At 34.5% G+C, this 25,751-nt stretch overlaps 1 protein-coding gene across 3 annotated transcripts in view; it reads right to left on the reverse strand.

The window, feature by feature from the left end:
• Nucleotides 1-25,751, reverse strand: part of LOC129237420 (synaptic vesicle glycoprotein 2B) — a 41,445-nt gene that overhangs the window by 12,087 nt on the left and 3,607 nt on the right. Inside the window, exon 1 of one of the 3 annotated variants that reach the window (XM_054872164.1) lies at nucleotides 11,140-11,324. The exons of 1 other annotated variant lie outside the window; for it this stretch is intronic. The gene's annotated coding sequence lies outside the window, so the exon portion shown is untranslated. Of the gene's footprint in view, nucleotides 1-1,284; nucleotides 1,878-11,139; nucleotides 11,325-25,751 lie in introns of those variants that run through there. One more of the 3 variants, XM_054872165.1, reaches the window with a different exon arrangement.

Genomic DNA, 25,751 nt, shown 5'->3' on the forward strand with positions numbered 1-25,751 from the left:
CCATGGAGCAGAACCCTTTTGCGGGCTCACTAAAGCTCGAACCTTTCAACGTTTGAAAAGACACGGAATTTAGTCAACACTTGATGGGAAATCTAGGACAGAGGCAAACAAATGTAAATACAAATGTCCCTCTAGATAGATAGATTGATGTCTGTCTAAATAGAGAGGAATTAAGAACGCTCCCTAGCTACTATACGGAACTTTGTACACTTCGTTATCTTTTCAAAGTTTGCATGTAGTCGTTCGAGAGACTATGCAGCCGCAGTTGAACAAGTTCGATTATAGTAATATATGGCATGTGGAACTATCATTTTGGATCATTTTAGTTGGAGAAGAACTTCTCGGAAGTTGGCTGTTGTCTGGCAGAAAATATTATACATTAATTTTATTCTGTTTGCTGGTCGTCTAACGGCTTACTTATAGAATTCAGCTTTATCTCGAACTCCATGAGAGCAAACAAAATAATAAATAAATTGCAACAGAGCACGAAAACAAATTTTGAGAATTTTTAATTTGTATTATACTCTTATTTATTATAATAGTTTTTGAACTAGAGTTCGTTATAAGGCTGATTTTGTGCTTTATATCCGAAGAAGTAAAATAATTAAGATGTTTATGGCGGGTACAATGAATCCTGCTTTTCTTTCCTACAATTGTGTGCACCTACAACTACTTGCCGCCTTTTGTAAGCATTTCAGAATTTTTTTCTCAGAGGGAATCTTCTTTTACGGGAAAAATATGAAGCTCGATTTTCAGGCTATTTGAAAGGCTTAAACTCTTCCTGTCCAAGCGGTAGCAAAGAATTAAGTTGCTTATGCCGGCTACATGAAGAGAACCTTTTGGCCTTTTCGCTATAACAGCAGGAAGCTATAACTTCTTGTCGTCTTCTGAAGAGTATTCCAGAACGTTTTTCATATAGGAAAACACAAGAGATGCATTACATATACGAGGCGAATTTAGTTTACCGACTACTTCAAAGAACTTAAGTGGTTCTTATCGACTGCTTAGCTGCCAATCTAAATTGCCTGCTATTTGTTTGTACATAATCACAATATTTGCCGAAGATGTTCTCAATAAATGATTAAGAATAGCATTGCACGCCAAATAGTTAAACATTTTCCATATTTTCTACAGCACTGCACAGTGGCGACTCGTAACAATTTACACACACAATACATTTTTTTAAATAGCCTACTCTGCAATTTAATTGTCACGTTTAGCTTGCAAATATTTGATACGAAAATTCACATTAATGCACGTTTGTAAAAATTGTTCATCAATTACCTTTCGACTCAAATTGTTTATAGAAATTATTATGGCTTTACTGCTGCGCTTGGCTGCCGCTACTCCACTGTGCGTATATGGCAAAGACGTTTTAAGTATTATTAAAATGATTGATTGACTTATTATTTGCTTCAATAAAATATAGTGCGAACTATTTTTTATTAATTTTTGATTTTACCCAGATCACCGTTGTTGCTTTTCAACAATATAGGCTATCGTTATGTCAACGAATTTTCGTACTTTTTAGTCCTACGTGTAGTTTTTGTAAAATCACAATATACTTGCACTTTGTTGTTGTTGTTATTATTATTGCTACTGTGGTATTTGCTTGACGAAAACATGAAGTTTTCCAACACTTTACACACCAAACACTAAACTAGCAAATGCAACACGCACGCGCATTCGAGCCGTAATATATTTTCCCAAAACTTTTGATAAGAAGCTTTATATGTCTATATGGAATTGTGAAAATATTTATTTTTGCGCTTTTGAAAGTCGCGTTCGAGCACAGAAACTGTGTGCGCGAAGAAACTTAATAGCAATTGATAATAATTGCTAATGTAAAGATTGTCGGGGAGAAACTGAGTATGGTTAACGTACCGAGTGACGATGACCGATCGACCGCTGCTATGAACGTTTTGATGTTGCGTTGATACGCGTCGAATGCGCTATAGCATCTGAGATCAGCAACAGTTGCTTAAATATTAATGGAGGAACAAGTGCGGTGCGTTTTTGGCAGTGGTTAACTGCGCCTCTGTGTGAGTGTGTGTGTGGAGCGTTTGGCACATGAAAACGGAACGTGAGCTGCGGCACAGTCACAGTCAAGCACATTTACTTTTAACGCACACAGTAAACGGTGTGACACATGAAACGGATCGAAAAACCGGAACGAAATGGAAAAACGACAATTCATAAGCAAAAGCATGAGTTGAGCGTGCGACAAAAAGGATGAAGGGAAGTATGTAAGTGAGCGATGGTGTTGAGCGTTTATTAATTAATTGCGGATCGGGTAATGTAGATAGCACAAAAGTACGATCCCAAGCAAAGTAACGAAGCGCCAAACTGTACCGTAGTTTGGTTGCAAGCGAAGTCGTTAAACTGCGATTGCTGCGAGCAAGTAGCGGCGGTGCTAAGTAATTCGTATGGGCAGCTTGGTATTTGGAGCAGCGCTGGCTGCAATTGTGATTGCAATTTTCTTCAACACTTCAAGGCAAGGCATGTAGGATGTGGAGAGGCAGCCGTAGCAGATAGATTAAGTAAGAAATAGAGAGCCTGATTCGCGCAGTGGCGAGAAAGCGATAAATACCTATGACACCAAGGCACGTGCTGCTGATGGGCGTGAATCAACATGCCGAATCTAGTGCGATTGAAGAATGCTGACAAAGAAGTAAATTTATAGTACATTATAAATATTTTTATTTTGAATTTATCATGGTACTTCAGTGATTGAAAGCACTAACAAATGTTATTGGCATTGAAAATGTAGCGATAAGAGTACAGAGTGTTAAATATGATCGAAATTGACTTGGGCAAGAATAGCGGCTAACAGCAGGCGCATGAGTTTCGGGCAAACTATGCTGTTGTGCATTTTGAATAGGTATTTTTTACAACATTTATATGCATGCACGTACATACATATGTAAAATCATTTATTGATGTTGTTTAAGCTTATTTAATATTTCTAATTAAAATCAGTACAGCTTAAGTGGCTGGACGACGGTTTCACACGCATTGTGTGCAAATAATTTTCGATGCAAAGAGTGGCGCAGCCGGGCTTGGCGCTACTAGCAAAAAGTAAAAAGCAAAAAAAAGATCAAAAATGAAAAACAAAACAGCATGCAATAAATAAATTATTAATTCATATGTAAATAAACTGTTAAAGAGTAAAGTGCAAAAAATAAAAATAATACTGCTTTTACTAAAGGCATTTACAATTGAAACTTTTATTTTTTATGTAACTGCGCATTTATGCTTGCGAGTCAGCGCGAAAAAAGCAGAACATGTGTATGTTTACTCGCAATGAGTTTCAGAGCGTGAGGAAAAATTAAAAAATAATAAAATAAAGTGTAAATAAAGCAACGTTGCATGTACATACATACTCAAAAAAATATTAATAAAATAGTACAAAATAAAAAAAAGCACGAAAAATGTTTAGTAACAAAATAATTTTCGTATGGGTGGCATAATTCGATAAATTGGTGGATAGAAGATTTAAATTTTTTTAACTCCCTACAGTAAATTTATTCGCTTTATAGAAATATGCGATCTAAAATTAGCTTCGCTTATTATTATAACTTTTGTTTTTTAGGTATACCACTACTGTTATTGTTCATATTGTTTGTTTGTTATCTTATTCGGTTATTTTGCCTTTTGCTCTGCTCCAGTGCGGTTAGTAGATGAGTCTACAAAATTTATATGTATGGATGTATGCAGTAGTTGTTACACAATGCCAGTATAAACCTACCGGCAATGGCCGGCCACTCGCCAACTGCCATTATCGCTTGTCTAATTTGTTTACAAATATTAGGAGTTTGATATGTAGCTGTCAAAGTTAGACAGTAATTGGTAATTGTTTCTATGATTTTACGGTTAAATAATTTAAAATCAACTTTTTTTACTTAGTTATTAATTGCCGAATTATGCAAAATAATAAAGGGCTAAGCTTTGTAAATATAATTTAACGAGCTGAAGGTGCTTGGGCAAAGCACAATGGCTGTGCGTGTAATTAAATATCAAAGAGAAAAAAGCAAAGCATCACAGAAAAAGCAAAAACAAAAATATTTAATTATGTTGGTATTTCGGGCCGCTCAACACACAACTAAAGGCTTGAGCACTTCAACTGTGCCAAAAATTAAAGAGGCTGTCACAAATTGACGGGAAGAGCGGCCTAGATCTGTCACCTTTATTTTTATTATCAATAAAAATTTAAATAACTGAAACCGGATTATTAAAAACAGAGATACACATTTATTCAACAAGTGATTCTCTGATCGCTGACATTAAGCGCACTTTCATTTTTTGTTGTATTTTTTATTGCATTTCAAATTTACTTCATTTGCTTTATTTAAAGTGCACGGAAATGTTATTAATTAACTGATTTGTCAAATAAATTTTGTTGCATTGACAAAATTAGTCACATAGGGGAATATTTTGTGTATATTTTTATGTACATATGTATGAATATACACATACATATACAATACATATAATGTGAAATTCACTTTTTCTTTTACTCCATCCAATTGAAAGTAAATATTGAGAAAACAAGTAAACCTGAGTTATGTTTAGAAAGGGCATCTGGGTAGCAAGAGCTCTTTTTACACAGAGAAATAAAATATCGCACACTATCGCGAGCTGATGATGCACTCCTGCATATAAGTACACCGACTAGTCCCAGATGGACTACGCATTAGAAGTAGACGAAACTTTGCGACATAAATTTTAAGGGGGAAAATACCTATAAAATTTCGAAAAAAAATGTTTTTTTCATAAAATGTTAATATAATCCTTTAAGAATATGCCAAAAAATGTTTAGAACGTAAATTTAAGTATTTCTTATATTATAGATCGTCAGCCGTGATGACTCTATTCTTTGCGTTCGAGCGCTGGGAGAAGTATAGTTACGTTGCCGACTGTAGACGCATTCTTCTCAAAACTATATTTTTCGAATTGGCGTACATGATAACTCGAAAAGTTATTTGACCGATCTCCCTGAAATTTCGCACACATCTTTTTTATGATATTACTTTCTATGTGAATTTACAAGTTTTCGAAAATTTTTCGAAGCAAAAATGGTAGGAAAATTCACCCCAAAATTCATTGTTTTTTATTTTATTCCGCGAATTTTTGTATTCAGGTCACTGAGGCCGATGCTACAATGCCCGCCGGTTGAGAAGCACCGCTGCGACCTTCCTGGAAGAATTGAGTGTACATCGGTCATTTTAAATGATTAAAATAAAAAAAATGTATATTATTTTAATATATAAATAAACTGTATGCCAATTTTGAAAAAAAAATATATCTATTAGAGGTGGTGTTGGTAAATCAGCTGATTTATAATATATTTTTTCTTTCGCTGTGCCCATGTGACTGTCAGCACAGAATAAAACAAGGCGAACTAATTTTTTGTTTTCTACTTTTGCAATGCTCTGCCGTGACAATCAAACGTACAAAACATTGTTGTTGGTCTAGTGCCACTACCTTTAATCGCCTCGCCTTGATAGCTAATATGTTAATAGGTTCACATATAACTAGATTATCTACTTCTTCGGCCTTAAATTTCAATCCGTAATTAAGTAGCTAGATTACTCATACAGAATTTCTAATAAACTGTTTATTAAAAATTATGAATTATGGATTTATGTTACAGAAAAAAGCGATCGCAATGGCACAAGAAGCAGTCGAACTTCTTCTGGACTTGTGGTAGGAGAAGCTAGCTGCCCCAACTACAGGGCGGCACAAGCAACTCGCATACTCGTATATATGCAGACATACATAGCAGTGAAAATGACTACGAGCGGCTTTAATTTTCATAAATTGACAAGCTGATTGTGAATTGTGCAGTTAATCTGCCACATGTAGATGCCGGATAGATTAATTTTTGTGGATTCATCAGTGATAAAACTTATTGTAGCGCTGCTATTCGACTGAACTAAAATGATGAAGATACAGGGTGGGCCATATAGCGTTTGCTTTTTGAACCACCTATTTTTTTGAGAATGGTAACACAAATGATATGTCAAATGTGTTCATAATTTACTTAAACGTTTGACATTTACGAAATGGGACGATATACGCTTGAACAAAATTGGGAAATATTGAAAACCTATTTCCAAAGTGGTGAGTCTTCTTCTTCTTCCGCGGTTACAGTAAATGGCGAGCATTACCGTGACATGCTCAACGAGTTTTTGTTTCCAAAAATTGAAGAGGATGACATGGACGAAATTTGGTTTCAACAGGACGGTGCAACTTGTCCCCTACCAAAGTTACACTCGAACTTTTTGCTACCGTTTTTGAAAACCGAATAGTCAGCCGAAATTCCGATATCAATTGGCCGCCTCGGAGCTGTGATTTAAGCCAGTTGGACTATTTTTTGTGGGAAGCCGTTAAGGACAAATGCTATGCGAACCATCCAGAGACGATTGATGCTTTAAAACACGAAATCGAAGTTGCCATTCATGAAATTGGAGCCCAAACAATCGTAAATGTGCTTAAAAATTGGGTTCATCGAATGGCCTACTGTAAAGCCAGTCATGGCAGTCATTTGAACGATACGATTTTTCATACAAAAATGACAATGTTCAATCTTTAAAATAAAAAAAAGTTTGAAAAAATATTGATTGGTTTTTTTTATAGCCGATTCAAAAAGCAAATTTTACATGGCCCACCCTATATATTCAAATTTTTGCTTATTAACCATAGTTTAATTATTAAAATCATGAATTAGCTAAGTGATATGACTACTTTGGTCTTCAAAATATTGCTGAAATTATAAATGAGATTATTTCTAAGTAACAAAATTTTGATTGCTAAAATTAAGGCGCTTTTATTATACCAATTTATATTTAAATAGTTTTTGTTCAATTAAAAAGCCAAAATTTTCTTTGAAACTTCCCGCACACAACTCATTCCTTTTTTCTGTAATTCATTAATTAGTTTCCATTCCCCGAATCTTCACCCAGCAATCCAGTTATGCATTAAGCAGCCAATTAAATGCGTAACACACATGGCAATTTACATACTTATTTGCATTCTTGATTAATAACTTTTATTTTTTGTGAATTTCCATGACTTGCAAAAACAAAAAACTCCGCAACTGTCCCTGTACGAGTGTAAAAATAGCAACAGGTGTTGCACTGCATTTCATTGCTTTGCATTTCATTTACAAATAAACTGCATCACAAGGTTTTTGCTTTTGCATGGAATTTGTGTGTAATGAAATACTTTTTTTAATAATATCATCATTTTTTCGTTTGCGCCCACTTCCAGGCTCGCCGATGGCAAAATATTTACATTTTACAATAAATTTTTTTTTATTCAGGCTGCTTTTTAACAAGCTGGTGTGGAGAATTGTTAACATACGCACACACATACATATATGTATAAGTAATTTATTGTAATTCTCACAAAAGTGTGACTGCATTTACGAATTATTGCGCTTCTGTGAGTTAACGGCAGTTGAGTGCTGTATTATGAGTGTGTGAAAGCGTACGGGGAGCCCTTTTGCAGGCTCATGGTGAGATAATCTTTGACTTTCGTGTAACACATTGAGAGAGGAAAAAAAGTGACGGTTTTTGCGAATACGAACCCATGGCGACTCTATTAATGTAACATTTGACAGTCTAGTTGAAATTTAAAACCGAATAAAAATATAATAAAATTAAAAAGGTTAAACATTTTATAAAAAAAGGAATAAAAAACAACAAGAAATTAAATAACAAAAGGAGAGTAGGATAGGCCAACAAATTTGATAGAAATACGAGTTTTTGGTTTAGTAAAAGAAAATTAAGTAACTTTTTACTACTTAAAAAAATTAATTACTTAATAAAAATTAAGAATATTTCAAAGCATATAATATAAGTACATAAATATAAGTTAAAATTAAAATGATAATAAAAATCAAGCGGATTAAGAAAATAGTCCCCCCTTATACAAGTTTGAACTCTTGGCTCATAGAAGTTAATTGCCATGTTTCCGGTGGTGTTACGAAAAAATTCAATTCCACACCTCTCACCACTTTCGGAAATTGATAACCACTTTCCGTTGGCAATAGGAATTGAAGGGTTAAAATGCTGCGAGGGCAGTGCACATTTAGCTTATCAAAATATATAATAAGTTGTACAGTTTATTACATAATTAATGTGTCTTTCTATTTTTATACGGAGATCATTCGCTTCTGACCTTAAAAAATGTGCAACCAAAAACTTTACCCACAATCTTGAGTTGAATTAAATATTTTTTTATTATAGTCTTCTGTGCAGATACAGAATTCACATACATACATAAATACATATATATGTATATGCATGTTTGTTTTTCCCAGTTTTTCAAGAATAAATTGTTCTACGCCCTCTCAACAAACACGCCTTTTAACTTTTGTAATAAGATTAACAAAAAAGTGCTCTTAACGGTCGTGTGGAATTTTGTTTACCAAATTAGCATACAAATAATCCAAGTACTTAAAAAATGCGAATTGCAGTGCAGAGGAATACATTAAATGCGTGCGGAAGATAATTAGAGAGAAAGGTAAGCAACGTAAACACTTGTGTGTGTGCATGTCTGTATGGATGTGTGCACAAAGAATATCAGAATGCGGTTAAGAGCAAAAACAAACACAAAATAAATAACAAGTGTGAAACAATTAAAACGTATTTATGTTTGAATAATAAAAAAGGTGTGTTTCACTCATTTGAAATTCAATATTAGCATATTTATATAGCACAGGTGCATGGATTTTTTGTTTTTCGGCTCACGTGACACTTCAAGTGCTGCTGCGTACGTATTCCCTTCTTTGCTGGGCTTGTATAGTTTGTTGCTGTCGAGCTGATGCGTTCGGGAGCGTCAATGTCATCAGCAAAACTTGCCAAAATTGATTAACAAGGCAAATGTCAGGGGTGGTCAGTTTGGTTTATTTTTGTATGTGTATGGAAAAGCGAGTGCTTTGTATGTATGTATGTATGCACATATGTATGTGTGACTTCATACCGGAGAATAAATTTTTTCTGCCGTTTGTGTTCAGAATAGAAAGTTGATTTCCATTTTTTCTTCGTGACGGAAGCAGGAAGTGATGTATGAAAAAATGTTTAAAAAATTTCGTTTCAAATATAGGGTCCTTCAAGTGTATGGTTTTTGTTTGATTTAATTAATTTGGTTTTTAATTTTAATTAATTTTCTTCAAAAATATAGTTCATTCTACTACAAAAACCATTAAATGTAAAGCTTCAAACTTTGCACAAAATTTATAAAAATTCGGCGAATTTTCAATAATCAGAATTTCAGAAAAAATTTATGTATGCAAAATTTCGGGTATACAATTTTATAGTTCATTAAATTTTGGCACAATAAAGTGCAAGTTTCAAGTAAGTCAAAAATCACACTGATTTTTAGAATTTTTTTTCGGTCGCGGTAACGTGCATTTTCTACATTTAACGCCTACTCCATGGAAGAAAACGCCAGCAGAAAAATTGTAAAAATCTACGCGATTTTTGAACCACTTGACATTTGCACTTTATTATACCAAATTTCAATGGTTTATAAAATTGCGTACCCGAAAGTATTCTAAAAATTCTGAGTAAAAAGTGTTGATGCAAATTTCCCGAATTTTTACAAATTTTATACAAAATTAAAAACTATCCCTTATATGGGTCTTGTTTGTAGTATGAACTATATTTTTGTAAACAAATAATTGAAGTTATAAAGTAAATAAATAGTCAAAAATATGTGGCGCAAAATTTCTTTTTTCTTGTATTTAAAAAAAAACAACTCGATCTTGAAGGGCCCTGCATTTCGTTTAATCCTTCAAAGACTGACATTGAATATGTTTAAAATATATTTAAAGAATAGTCTTACGAGAGCAAAGAGTAGATAAAATATTAAAACGAGCCATTGGGCCAAAATTCTGCAAAATCGACAATTGAGCTGACTTGAATAATTTTCATAAAATATGTAAATAAATATTCTGGCCTTCTTAGTCACTAGAGTCCTTTTGCAAAGCACTTGTAATATAATTATTTATAACTGCATTTCTACAAAAAAAAGCAAAAACTTGGTTTTACAGCAATTAAAATATCCACCAAACCTAATAGGGGTACAAGAAAAGACATCGCTATTTCGTGGATATTCAGGAATACTAACTGGGGATAGCTCCTTTAATTGAAGGACTCATGACAAAAAAAATATTATATTTGCGTACAAGACAACAACTCTGCGCTCTTAGTAATGGTTGTGAGAAAGATCATCTGCTAAATGTCTACGAAATATTTTGTCAAAATGTCAAGCCGATCGGAGCAAAATTGACGAAGTTATGAGTACTTGAATTCATTGCTCCAGGCCATACCTGCTCGATTTTAAAACGTTTTTCTAGAAACTTTTTACTTTTGAAGCCCGTCTACACTTTCATTCAATCGTTTTGAAATTTTCCACAGTACTTAACATAATGCCAGTAGTATCCTGGGAACTTCTAACATCCTTATTAGTAATCTTACAATAACAAATGCCGTTTCTTGTAGAAAAAATTAATTTTTTGACTCCTAAGTGCTTCAAAAAATTTAAAAATGGTATATAGCAGATATTACTCCTCGTCGGTTCCCTTTTTCATACTCAGTTAATGGAGTCTTGTTAATTTAGAAAATTTTAGATTTCATTGTATATTTTGAATATTTCTCCACATATACATATGAAAAGAAACCCTCATAAAATGCCAAATGCTTACAATAAAACAAAGAGTTTTGAAGAACCAAAGAAAAGTAAAAATGGAAGGAAATACACTTTTTCTTATATCAAAACTATTGGTATTCTACACTAAAAATTTGTAAAATATTTCACTTGACTTTGATGAAAAAATTCTGCATTTCACTAAAGTGTCACAAATCGGTGTATCAAATTTGTTTTCTCAAATATTGGCATGCGTTTTTCTGCTTCAATCTGAGGATCTTTTGTGCCCTACATAGTCCTTATGGAGCACTTTTTATATATTTTATCTGTAAGTATAAATGTATGCAACATCACTTAGCAGCCCTGCCTTTCTGTCCTTGTTGCCTAATTTGTATCACTACTAAACTTTATAAAAAATATTTGCATCCTTTAACGTCCTGATAAAAATTTTCTTTAATACATTTGCAGGATTCGCTTACTAACCGTTAATTGTTTTTGTATTGTTGCTGCTGCTGATCGTCACTTTCGCAAACCCACGAATTAGTATATGCTGAAATGCTATCGCAAAACTCCAAGCTGAGTCAAAATACGCCAACTATGCAGTTGTAGATAAAATCAAACTTTTTTGGAATAAAGGTTAATGAGCACTTGACGGCTCTAAAAACCGTTTGACAATGAGTCTAGAACTATGGCAACACCGCCTTATATCAGGGAAATTTTCTTCGCCTAGACTATATGTTTGGTTGTGCATGAGCGTCGGATAACTACGCGCATATTATTTGTATTGTTCTTATTGTTTTTGTCGCGCTACTGATAAGTGATTTTACATACAGAAGCTGCAAGTGATCCCTATCGCTGGGTGAAAACGCAAGAAGAAGAAGGATAAGCAATAAAAAAGTACAAACAACAGTATGGTAAAGCATAGTGAGGGGAGTGGAGGCGAATATATGTATAGGGTGGAGTAGAGGAAAAAATTATTAAACACCGAGAGGCTGGTGAATGTTAAGTGGTGTATGTGCCCTAAGCACACCCTATGTACGTACACACATACACACACTTGTGCTCATGTTTGTTTGTGTGGCTCATGTGCTCGATTGCATATCACTTGCAGATAGCACCGATACTAAGATACTAACTACCTACGTAATTTAACATTATAAATTTTATTGCAAAATCAAAACACATACGCACACACACATTATTTAACGTTTTTATGGCAACCCAGCGGGATCGTGCAGTTTATTTGAATATTTTGTTTAATATCTACATATATTTTTTACGCTGTTTAGTCAATTGTTGTTGTTGTATGCTTGTATGTGGATCACATTTTAAACATGTTTGCCATGCATTTGATATATACGTACAAACATATTTACTAGTGATTTAGGGCGCCCTGTTGTATTTTCCACTTTCCACATTTGTTCGTTGTTGTTGCGCATGCGATAAGCCTGCCAGCTTCCTGGAATTTCTAAGCATTGTGCTTTTAGTTCATCTCGGCTATTTTGCCATTATCAACATCAAGATTTATTTGTTTCTGATTGTTTTTTGCACATATTGTATAACCAAAAATGTTTACAAACTCTCACGCTGAATAATTACGTTAAGTTATCTCAATTATTTTATCGTTAGCGCGAAAAAATGAATTTTTCGTAAAAAATGCGCACGCGCAATTGTATTATTCAATAGCACTTAGCCGCTGCCAACAAAATAGAATGTTTGCACTTATAAGTGGCCCAAAATTTTAGTTATTGCTTTTATCCCACTGAGGGACGGGAGAAATGGCTTTTAATTTTTTCAATTTGTTTATAATTGCCAAGGAATGCAAAAATTAAAAAAAAACTATGCAGTTAAAAATGAAATGAGATTTTGCTAAATTCCTTATTGTGGCTGGTTGTGATGGCGCCGCAATCCGGAAATTTATAAAAGTGAAGAATTATAATTGTAAAGAAGAAGCAGTCTATAAATAGAAAGTACTCATTGGGAAATCAATTGCATGCCAAAAGTGAAATAAGGAAATCAATCATTAATAAAAAATGAGGTATCACATGAAAATTTCAAACTGCTTGAACTAGAAGCAAACCAACCTGTTTTTGACCACTATCATCAGGTGGATGACATTCGAGGAGACGCAGATGGAGAAAGTCTTACCGATGGAACCATCCCTAATTAAGTAATTTTTGTTTCAGAGTCAACTCTGATTTATTGGCTTTCTTTAAACCCGAATTTCAGCGCGTACTCAAAAATGTTGAAAATAAGTTTGAAACATAAATGAAAAGGTCTACAAAATATATCCCACATTTTAATGTTTTAATTTTGATAAAAAATTTAGTTACGCTTAAAGTGCTGCATTAAGAGGTTAACTTCAAGGAAAATTTTTCCAATCTCTTAGCTACAAAGTAGTTTTGCATAGATAAAAATCCGGTTTTAAAAAGACTTTCCTTCGAAAGTTTATATCTAAGTAGTTGTAAAAAAATAGTTATATACAAAATTCTAAAGATTCGTGAATTTAAAAATAATTAATTAATAAAAATTTATATTGCACCTTTCAAAAGGAAGTTTGTGTGAATTAAAGATTCTTTGCGCAAATTGTTTGACAGAAAATATTTAAGTTAATCTGGACTTTTAAGAGTTGCATAACTTTTGTTGTTCTTTGTTGGAAATATATATTTTTAAAAATATTCATAGCTTAGAAAAATGTCTTATACCTTTTTTTCTTTAAATATATTCTCCAATGTCAATTGTAGTCGTAGCTGGCTTCCGCTTTTTAAATACAAATAAATATTTACAATTTTTCATTTTCATAAGCTGATTCTCGTGCAAGTCCATGCAAATATTTTTTAGCTTTAGACAAATGTGTATGTAGTTGTAGACGAAAAAAAGTTATTAAGTCTTTACATTAATTCATTGTCAACGCACACATGCAAATGCAACTACGAATACAAATGAAATGAAATTTCTTTTAATACAAAGTTACCTTGCCAGCGGAAAATAACAACAAAGCACACGTGTATGTATGTGTATTGTATATACAATACATCAAAACTGCTTGCACACCACTACCGAGGGGCTGACGTTTTTTTGCTTTAATTAAAATGTACTTGAAATTTATGGGTTCATAAAAAAGTTTTTCTTGCGAGTAGATGAAATGCAATTGAAGTTCATTGGCGAAGTGGATTTTTCGGTTAAACACGCGAATAAGTAAAATTATTACAAGTATTCTGAGATGCAAACAAACATTTTATGTATACATACTTACATATATTTATATATATATATGCATACATATGTACAAAAAAGTAGAGGCTGAGGAATAATGGCTGCTGAAAGCGGAAGTTGTGGGGTGCAACTCGAGAAGTGACACGAACATTTTTTTGAAGGAAAAGAAAACAACGCAAGGCGAAAACCCAAGCCAAATAAATGGCAATGAAGGGCACCTGAGTGATAATCCAGGTATCTGCAGTTGGATGAGGTTAAGGATTTAAAGTTGTCAGTGATGATTTAATGAATAAAACGTTCGCTCGTCTACCCCCCAAAGAGTTGAGGCTATGCCGCAGGAACGACACTTATTTGTATCTGGCTCAATGACTCATTGCACGCCGGCAGCATTTCGCAAAAGCTTATGAGAAACATTTTAAAATTAAGAAAAATACCACAACAAACAGAGGCATTTGTAGATGCCATAGCTAAGTTTTTGTTTGAATTTCGAAGAAACAGCCACAAGAACGCAGACCCGTTTGACCAACGCCGCTCCTAGCCCTTTTAAAGCCCTTGTTGTCACTTGAGTCAAATAATTAGCTTGAGTCATCACTGAAGAAGCAATAGATCAGTTTGCTCAGATAGAATGACGGAAAGCTTTAATTTTATGTGGCGTTCGGGTTTTGAAGATGTTAGAGTGGCTATGAAATTAAATTTGATTTAACTATTATTATTAGAAAAGGGTAGACGATTGAAAAGTAAACGATATTTCAGTAACTTTTGTGGAAAAATTACTTACATAAGCACGACCTACTTATTAAGAAAAGGTTTATTCAGCAATTTGGGAAATAGGCTTGGCGGTCGCATGCATTGGTTATATAAATTCTTTACTTGTTCTTACTTTAGTTGTAAATTATGAACGAAATTTTTCCCAAGCACTGCAATAAAAGTTATTTACTGTTGCTCTTTTGACGCAAAACAGTCACCGAAATTATGAACCTACCATAAAATGCAAAACGTGTAGCTCAGGCAGTCAAGCACATGACAAAAACTGCTTCGAACGTGAGTTGCTGCAGCAATAACAGCAAACAAAAACTCGAAATAATAATGAGAAAAAACTTTGAAGCTTGTTTTTGTATGAAACGATAATCAAATGTCAAAAAGCTGCCTCTTTTTTCACTTTCGCTGCTACTGTGCCTACTGCTGCTGACGTCTTTTGCTTTAAGTCCAATAATAAACATAAAAAGATTAACGTCACAGCAGCAGCAGCAGCAGAGCAGCAGCAGCAGCAGCAGCAATGGTCTCTCAAGTGTAGTTCAAGCTACTTCTTGATAAGTGTAGTTTTAACATAAAATGGGGAAATTTTTTGCTCGAATTCAGATAAACTTTTAAATAACAACAATCGTACACACACACGCACATCAATCTGCGTATGCATGTACGTTTGCATGCACGCAGGCATTAAGCGTATAAAAAAAATTATAAAATACGTAAACATAAATAAATATAATTAATGCACATGATTATAAACGCACACACGTACACGCACATAAATACACAAATATTTGCTGAGACAGATGGACAAGAGCTGACGTCAGTCAGAATTTAAGATAAAAACTCTTTGACTAATTTTAATTGCCTGTTGTTGTGTTGTCAATTGTTGTTTTTGTTGTTCTTATTGTTGCTATTTATAACTGTTATTATTGCAATTGAAGTCCCGTGAGTGCTGCAGCTGGTTTTTGTTACGAATCTGAACAGTTTTTTACTTTGGGGGCGGATGTTTGATTATTGATTATGGATCGAAAATTGGGTGAGGTTGAGCTGCTGGCAAAGACCAAAAAATGGCAGAACTCGAAAAAGCCTGAGCAAAGACATCCTTATTAGCCTCACAACCACACACAGCTGTTGACAGCTTCCAAGTGAGCTACCAATGGTTTTTTATGCCTCCATTTAATTGAAAAAGTTTGCCACTATACTCAGGATTCTTCTTCTATACTCATACAATATCGTATAGTGATAATGGAAGTGAAAGATAACTTTTTTCTCTTCCGCTTATAGATTTTGCAGTATTATCGGGAAGTTATGGGTGTTAACACGTCAATACAAGTGGCTTGCACTTAAAATAAAAAAATAAATAATTGGTGCGCACACTTCTGTTAGGAGTTTGTCCGAGCTGCTCCTCCTATTTGTGGCATGCGGATTGATGTTGTTACACAATTGGAGGGAGATACAGTTTTAAACCCACTCCGAATAGCAGATGGTTTATTTATGAGGCAGAAATGGCAGAAATACACTCGGAGGTTTGCCATTGCCTACCGAAGAGCGACCGCTAGTTCACTTTAAAGAACTTTACACCAAATTTTAAACTTTAAACACAACTCAGAATTACTCATTTATTTTCAAAATTTTATTTTGAATTCAAAAACTAAAAAAAAATTCTTATTATGCCGAAGCCTACAAAAGAATAAATTTTCCGAAAAATTGAGGACGATGCCCAAAACCCTCGCTAAATTAGTAATCCTGTCAGTCTCTAAATGATTAAGCCACCCAAGAGCCTTCTGTGTCCAATTCCCTCACACTGTCCCTTACTTTGTCGAAATGCTTTCTTGGTACATAAAACACTAACTAAATAGACTGAGTAGCATCAAAGTAGCTTTTCTCACTTTCTTATTGTGCCTTAGTTAAAACAGCGCCTTTCATCGTCATATTGGCATACGAACTGTAACTGAAGTAACGAAACAATTTGCCTTAGCTCACAAGCAGCGACTAAAAAATCAATTCAACGATGCAGCATCCAGCTTACTTTGGCTGCATTCTTCTCGAAGACGATTAAAACGCGAAATGGTAGCAGACCTTATGCAGAGCGTATAGCGGTTTTATTGTAAAATGCTTCTAAAACAAGTTAAATTATGAAATGAAAATTGCTTATGAGCATCCTTTATAAAAAATTAAAAAAATATATATATATAATAAAAATTCGAATGGAAATGTCTACGGGTGTTTTGATAAATTCAGCTAGGAAAATATAGATTTAACAATTTATGTCCTCACTAAAGAATTCCTCATTCCGGGTTTTTCGGTACCCAAACAAAATGTGGATATCCGCATACCGGGGTTAGTGGGACTCAAACCTTGTACTGCAAATAAACATATGTTGACCAAAGTAGACGACTTTTCGCGAGTTAAAGCTTTATGAAATTGTGAGATAAATCTAACGTGGCCTTCCTGTTTTCAATTTATTCTAATACAGCAAAGAGTCCCTAGTAGAGAGCTCCTATCGACGGGCATTTGTTGCGACCGGGAAAATAACAAAAAAAAAAGTTGTACTTTTGGTACAAATATTAGTTTGGGGTAAAAGAAATCCATTATTTTTGCGTAAAATTTTTGCGCAAATTGTTAAAATTGTTTTATTGTCGATCTTTAGCTCCTGGGTGATGCTACGGCTGGCTTTCATTTTCGCCTCTTTCTCTTTGTTGACTTCCATTACTAGCACCCTGTAACTCACAATTGGATAGAACAAACAAAAACCAGTAAAGGAAACTTTTTAGTGTGAAATGACACCTTGACAACGAGCATAAACATCAAATTGTTTGATTGTTACTTTACGAGATATCGATCACTACAGCCATCTACTGAAAAATAATGGATTTCTTTTAATACCACCTGCCGGACAAGCGTACGGGAACCATGAGTGACCACCTATGGCAGCCCGATTTCTCTTTTTTTGCCTTATATGATAAAAAAAACATGCAAATAAGAATGAGCTGAAATCAATGATAAGAATTCAAATGTTTATTTTTTTTTTTGAACCATATTAAGAAGTTAGCGAAAAATATACCAATAAATTATTTACAAAATTTTCTTTTTAAATTTTCTAGAACAATTGAAAAAATTTTTTTTAAATTTAAATTTTAAATAATAAAATGGAATAAACATTTTGACATTTTTCACAGTTTTAAAGAGTTAGCGAAATTTTTTTTTTAATTTTAAAAATAAAAATAAAAAATATTTATATTATTAAATAATACAACTTATTAAAGCTTTTGTCGTTCTTCACAGTGTTTACAAAGTTGTTTCTTATTCAAATACTGGGCATTTATTTATTTTTAGCGCGTATCTCATACGCCACGGGCTATATTCTGGGAATAATAGGGTGACTGCTGGCACGCCAAAAGGAAGTGTTCGCAAAAAGAAAACAAACTTACGAATATTGAAAAACAAATTAGAGCGAATGGACTAACTTATACAAATGACTAACAAGAAAAAAGACAAAACACTTTAATTCGTTTGTTATTGCGAATTAAGTTGATTTAGCTGTATTGTATTGTATTCATTTTTCTTTTTTCAAATGACTCAGGCTTGTTTTTGCGCACATTTCAACTTTTCAATTGATCAAGAATTTAATAGTAAGCTGAGCGCGCATTTAAGAGCACACACACATACATATGTGGATATAAGAATATGTCATCAATGTCCTTAAAAATGCCTGCAAGCAATTACAGAGTCAGGCAATTTTTGGGCAACAAAAAAATTAGAAATAAAAAAATTGCAAAACAAAAACCACACTTGTTTATGAAAATTAATTAAATATCGCGTTGGGTTTTTTTTCTGTTTTATTTATTTTTTCTTTTTTTTCATTTTTTCTTTTCAAAAAATACATGGTCTCGACGGCTTTTGTATAATTTAAAAATATCCACATGTGCGCGCAAATATTAGAAGTCTATACAATAAATTTTGTAGCGAAAAGAAAAACAAAGAAATGGCAAAGAAAAAATAGTGTAAAAAAATAACATACATATGAATGTACACAGATAAAAAATGTAAAAAAACTAAAAACACATCCAAATAAAAAAACGCATACACATCACGAGTGACCGTCGCGTTCCTGCCATACGCGTATAGTCTGATGCTTAGTTTTGGTTATGGTCTGCCGCGACCAGCTGCCACTGTCGCTGATCTTGCTTCGACACTCTTCCCCTCGATCTGCCACTCTTTCCCTCTCTCCTCTCATGCAATCCACTGTCGCCCAGTGTCGCTGGGCGCCGACGTGCTCATATGCAACAACGAAAATACTACAAAAATATGACATTTTGGCGCATTTGGCCTTGTCCATTGTCTGTGACGGTAATGGTGTCTTTAAAAAATATGAACATATAAATTTTTTTTCTTTTGGATTTCTTCCACATAGCAGTTTTACACATTTTCAGCAATGATTTTTCGCCACAAAACGGCGCAGGAAAGCAGAGGGCGAAAACACGTAAAAAATGAATGTTTAAAATGTTTTTTACATCTATGAATGTGTGCGAGTGTGTGTACGATTGAGTTGTGTTTAGTATACATGTAGCTATGCAGCTATTGGCAAATACATACATACATACACACATCATATATGTGCGAATTCACATTCGTATAAAAATAACGCCACCCAACTGGCTGTTACGGGGTGCTGCGAGTCCAGCGAATTGTCGCCTTAAGTCGAAGTAGCGTCTGGGCGCTGTGGTCCAACGACTCTTTTGCTTTGACTAAAAATAACTTTTAGCAGAGTTAAATTCATAAATAAATTAAAAGAAAATTAAAGATTATTGACGTCAAAGAATAAGCGGGAAATTAAATAAATAAGTGAACCCAAATAAAAAAGATGAATAACTTGATTGCGGATAGCTGAAGGCGGGATGGGCGCATAGCAGAAAGTACTAAGTAAGCCATTATTTATAAGAACATATGTATGTATGTATGTGTACGAGAATATAGCGGTAATAAAATGGACTTGAAAGGCTACGGAAGCGAAAGGAATTACTAAATAATATTAAAATGTAATTAAAAATGAAATTAAAGTACTAAAATGCCTATATGTGTATGTAAGTATGCAAGCATGTACGTATGTAGACACATGTGGGCTGCTGGAGCTACGCACAACGGAATACGAGATTGAAAGTAAGATTTATGACAGAATCACCAAATGTAAAATGTACCTGCCTTTTTCAAAAGCTGCAAATTGTATGCAATTCGCAAGAAAAATCATTTGGAAAATTTAATTTTCGAAATAAATGTGTAAATGAAAATTAAGAACAAAATTTTCAGTGGTAAGTAGGAAAATTTGATTTCGTGCGAAATAGAGCTAAATTTACGTGCTGACTGCAAATAAATCGTTTTTTTTTTATTAATTTTTTGTCAATAGTCAAGCTTCGATCAAGGCTCTGACGACGCCACCATGACCATCCAAATTGGTCAACTCCTGTAAGGAAGAGATCAAATCTCTTGGGTGTGCAGGTATCATTTCTCTGATCTGCGTACCAGGACATGGGAACATAGAAGGAAATGAAATTGCTGAGGAGCTTGCCAGGATGGGGTCAATTGAATTGGTTTCAGAGGTCACCCACCTGGCCATCGGCATCCCCCTGACTGTTGTTAAAAGTGAATAGCACAATTTATTTCTCAGAAAAGTACACATCAGATGGAGCTCCATTTCTTCATGTGCTATTTCGAAAACTCTTTGACCCCATTACAATAATTCAGTCCGACAATATTTCTGTTTTGTATTATCAATTTATGTTTTCAAGCTTTTAAAAAAACACCCTTTATATAGTTTCATAGGTACGTATAGGTGTGTATACCACTCGCATTTCACAAAGCAGGTCGTGGTAAGTGCCCGATATTGCTCATTTTCAATAACAACCTGCCTTCGGCTAAGGACAACATACCAAAAAGTCTAAATTTTTTCCTGAGTGTAACACTTTGAGAACCAGTGTAAAATTCTATTATGGTAGGTACATATGTATTTCTCAAGCATGAGGAAACAGTGCTTGGGCAGAGATTTCGTTCTAGAGGCTACAACTTGGAAACTATCTTCCAATAAAATTCCGTCTAAATACTTCACATCTTTCCTATTTTGAGATGATTAGTCAGTGATGATGGCCACTTTTTTCTTTACCGGCACCAAATACAACTTGTTAAAATGAATTTCCTCACTAAAAAGCCAGCTTTCCAAGTGCTTACTCTCAAATCGTACACTTTGAAAAGTTTGTTGTGGTCGCATAAAAAAATAATGGTCGCACATAACATTAAGCATCAACTATAAAAAACAATGTTCCTGAAGAAAAACACCAGAAATCACTGGTCATTTGACTGCCTGCGTAACCGGCTTTCGTTAAAGAGTACGAAGTTCAAGAGAAACTGAAGTAAAATTTAAGTGGCCAGAGATCGGGAGGCTGCTGGCTTATGACAGTTTTTAAACAAAAATTATATAATTTAAGTACAAATTGCTTGTTGGAAATGTGTATCGAACAAACGACCTTGCAATTACTAGTCGATGTGCCCCTAGATATGTATCTAAAAAATAATTTCTAGCTAAAATTGCTGGTATTTAAGTAATTTCGCAATAGTTTTTGCCATTTGCTTACCCACATATATATTCAGCTGTCTGACAGACAGTCACATATACATAGCTATACAAAGATATTTAAAATCAGCACATAAAAAATAATTTTGCGAGAACTTTAGCCTTTGAAAAGTAGATTTTTCTTGTCTACAGCAGCTAAACCACGCAACGCTTTCCGATTGGCTGGCGACTACGGCACTTTCGGCGAAAGTAGTGACGCACAAACGTCCATCACCCCAAAGATTGGCATTTCTTGCTCTTATATTTGGCTATCGTTGTTTAATGAACGGTATTTTTTTGTGCTTTCTGGAAGTGTACTTAATGAAATATTAAATAAAAACGCTTTTTTCTTCACCCACCACAGCCACTCATCAGCCAGCCATCAGTGCGGATACGCCCATGCGCCGCCACTCATGCAGACATTAATGAGTTAAAAATTTGTTTATATAATTTCCAAAATGAATTATAGTCCTCCGTATACTTTGTATGTATTTTTATTTAGGTAAATATGTAGCTAAATATGTAGTGAGCAAATATATACCCACAAGGATTTATAACCATTGACTAGTCTGTTAAAAGTGATGACATAAATACAAACAGAAGGAAGCATAACAATAAAAAAATGGCAAAGATTTGAAGCTCTATTAAGTATTAAAAAGTAATAGGTCTATGAATAAGTTCGTGCGGTTTTTTTTCGAAATTTGAATTTCGGATCATTCTCATGGCTTTTAAACGTTTGGAAATGGTTGATTGATCAACTCCCAAAGTTTTTGCAACCTATATTAGTAAAAGAGTTGCGTGAAAACTAATTTGTTGTTTGTTTGTTTTTTAACTATTTTATCAGTTAACTGTTAATAAATTATTAAGTAATATCAAAGAGACAAGCGCTTTCAGATTAGATTCCAAGTAAACAATGTTGATTTTATACTTGAGTTGACGGATGGCCCATCCAAGTACCCATGCCCTCAAGCTATGAGTATTTGTGTGCTTTGTTTCTGCTTTTGAGCCTACGTGAGTACAAGCTTCGCCAACAAATAATCGCATGTGTATAGATAATCCATTTTGAGTAGGGGTTTAGGAAATTTTCAGTCAAAATGGCTATCACACTTAATGCACGACCAAAGGAAGTGAGCACACGTGAAATGAAGCATCTACCACACCCTGTGTAGGGCCGAGCTGGTCGTTTGTGTTTTCTGTCGATTAGCCGGCGCTTGAGCCGATGTTTCTCCTTCTTGTGTGGAGGCGACCTTAAGAGGTGCTCGTATTTGAATTTTTGTTGGAAAGTACATGGCTGCGTATTGCACGAATTCGTTTTGTAAAAATTTGGTTTATTTAAATTTAGCAGCAAGCAAATCATTATTAACAAAGCAAATCCATTTAAATTAGCAGCCATGATGGGTTTATTTGTAAACAAATGCAACTAATTGATTTTAATACCCGGCGAAAACAAGTGTAAATGGGCAATAAAAAACGAAAGTAAACATGGTGTATATACATAGCGAAATTAAGTGAAGAACAACAGAAGACGCGCGCAAAAACAATAATAATGGAAGCGTAAAACAAAGGAAGCCAACGTTAAAGAGGTAAATTATAGAAATAACAGAAGGAGGTATAAACAAAAATGAAATAAGAAGTGTGTAAGCTGGCCGCCATCACCGTTTACATATGTATATGCATTCACACAAACATATATATTATGATACATAGGTTTGCATATAGTGCGGGCAAATTGTCGCACATTTGTGGTGTCGCCGCAAATTGATCACTCGCACTTCGATTGCCAGTTGACCGGCGAGCGAAACATCATCAACAACTACAACAAATACGCCTATGATTCTTATGAAAATCCACCGTCCCCAGCCAGCGTTCAGTCAGTTTATACTGGCGCGCGTTTCATTTAAATGAGTTTAAATTGACACGCCGCGCGAATATGTAGCAAACGTAGCAGTGCGCAACAACAAATGTCTGTCAAAGTAACAATAACGATAGCAATAGCAATAGCAACTATTGCAGCGCCAACAACATTATTGATACACATAACGCGGCGACCCGACAACCAATTCCAACTCGTTACAGCCAGTTTATGACCAGTTTAATCCAAGTAAACGATTTCCCATTTATTAAGTTTTTAAATGTATGCAAGGCGCGCAATTGTCCAGTTTTGGTTGTTTTGTAGAGAAGAGAAAATGCAAGGGCATTGCGTTCAAGAAGGGCAACCAGCGTACAGGGTGGTACAAATAAGAGTTTATTTTCGTATAGATGACGATGATGATACTGGCTCTCAATAGCTTTTGCCACTCGACATTTTTACTGTCTATCAATAGAAGAAAAATTGAGGACTTTTCGCATGGACCACGCCGGAATAATGTTGGCAAACTATTTTGGAACTCAGAGCTGTATTGCTCAGTGTGTACAGCAGATATGGTTCATAGAAACTGTACCTAATCTTCGTTGGAAAGGAGATTTTTTTAAATTCCTTATATCGTTAGTTTGATAAAGCGTAATTATACCACCGCTAATCCAACAACGCTTCCCTTCTTCCACTGTCACGTGCTTCTACACGCGTGCCGTTTTCTTTTACACAACCTCAATGGACTGACATTTTTCCCCATTTAAAGCAGATTTTACATTTCAGCATTTTTACAGATAGAAGTCGCATGGCAAGATTTGGCGGGTAAGCAAAATGACCCAACCCTGGGTAAGAGTACTGGGCTAAGCCCCTCTTGGCAGACAAAGCGGAATATGGTAAGTCGGCGCATTCATTTAGGATATCCAGTGACTTTTTTCCCGAATTCGGGTAATTTTTTCCTTGCTATTGTTTTGCGGTTCAGCAAAAACGTAAGGGTAGTAATATTGGTTAATAGTTTTCTTTCAATAAACTATAATTTTCAGTAGCGGTGAAATTTCACAAGGAGTGACTTTTTTCCCGAATTCGGGTAATTTTTTCCTTGCTATTGTTTTGCGGTTCAGCAAAAACGTAAGGGTAGTAATATTGGTTAATAGTTTTCTTTCAATAAACTATAATTTTCAGTGGCGGTGAAATTTCACAAGGAGTTCTTAGCTCTTTTGCCACATTTAATATTTCAAATTTTAATTTATTTATTTACATTTTACATTTTTACAATTTCACACCACAACTAGATGAGGCAATAAGATCTCGGCTTATTCCGCCACTAGGACCAATTAACTGAACTTAGTGGAAGGCGTACAACTATCAGCTTCATTATCGTTCGTCAATTTGTGCCTTAAATCAGATCGAATTGCACAAAGAATGCCACACAGAATACTAAAAAAAATTAGTATAATTCATTTTGAGCGCTGAGTTTGGTAACTGTGTTATTAGCCGTCGTGACATCTGGTTAGTCAGTGCTGCGTTTTGAAGCCGCAAAACTTTTTTGGCTGGTGCGCTCAAAAGTAAATATTTTTTTTCGAAAATCTAGAGGCGTTTAAGGCGCGCAATGGTAGATAGTTGTGATATGGAGTCAGTAACCATAAATACCATTGATAGAATGGGGCAGCAATACAAAAAAGGCACATTTCATAACTATTAGGCTTGTTTGCTTATTCCCATAAAGCTATGGTATTCCGAAAATAGTATTGTAATTATGCTGCATTTTCTGTAATTCAAAAAAAAAATAAAATAAAATAATAATAAAAAATGTATTTGTGAAACACCCTTTTACGTGGACAGCTTCAAAACCACATCGCTGAACGTCGACGTCATGAACGAGCGTCACCACCAACCAATCTCATCAACCAATTCGCACTAAAACAATGTTGCGATATTTATAACACTGCACTTTTACAACAGCGAACACAAGCACAGACACAAAACCTCAAATCATTTACTAAGTCCGCATTTTCAACAAATCATAAACACTTTCACACTTTCGTACGCTTTGATCGTTGGACACTTGCTGGCTATAATATATGCAATGACTCAACTGTCTGGCTACCTTTAAATGCTGCATGGTATAATATTTAAAATTACCATCTACTAATTTTGTTGCTATTCAAAGTACACTTTTCTCATTACACTTTCGGTACATACCCTGTTCTCCGGTGTTTTCCGGTGTTTGCTGATGCAGTGTTGCCCAGCAAATGACCCTATATTGTTCCGATTAGCTTATATTGTCTAGAATTTTGGTACTGATTCCTTGTGGAACCGTTCGAAATCTTTTAAAAAACATACTACGCACGCTCGCACATTTCTGCGCTATGTATTGAAAGCGTTCCACATACGATACACTTTTTGCGTATTCTGCTTTTGTTCATGTGGCATTTCTTTCGCGGTTTCTGATCATTCACACTACATTGTTTCTATTTCGCCATTGCACATGGAAGAGTGTACGGTTCTGTGCTGTTGCTTCACAAAATATTCATGCCAATTTTGAATGTGTTCCAAAACTGTGAACGATTATTGCAGGCGCGCAGATAGAAATTTGCAAATCTTGTGAATGCGTGCTAGTAGTGGTTGTGCAAAAAAAATTTAATTTTTGGTTAATCGAAAATTTATTTGAAA

The sequence above is a fragment of the Anastrepha obliqua genome, chromosome 2 (assembly GCF_027943255.1).
Source record: "Anastrepha obliqua isolate idAnaObli1 chromosome 2, idAnaObli1_1.0, whole genome shotgun sequence".
In the NCBI taxonomy this organism is placed as follows: Eukaryota; Metazoa; Arthropoda; class Insecta; order Diptera; family Tephritidae; genus Anastrepha; species Anastrepha obliqua.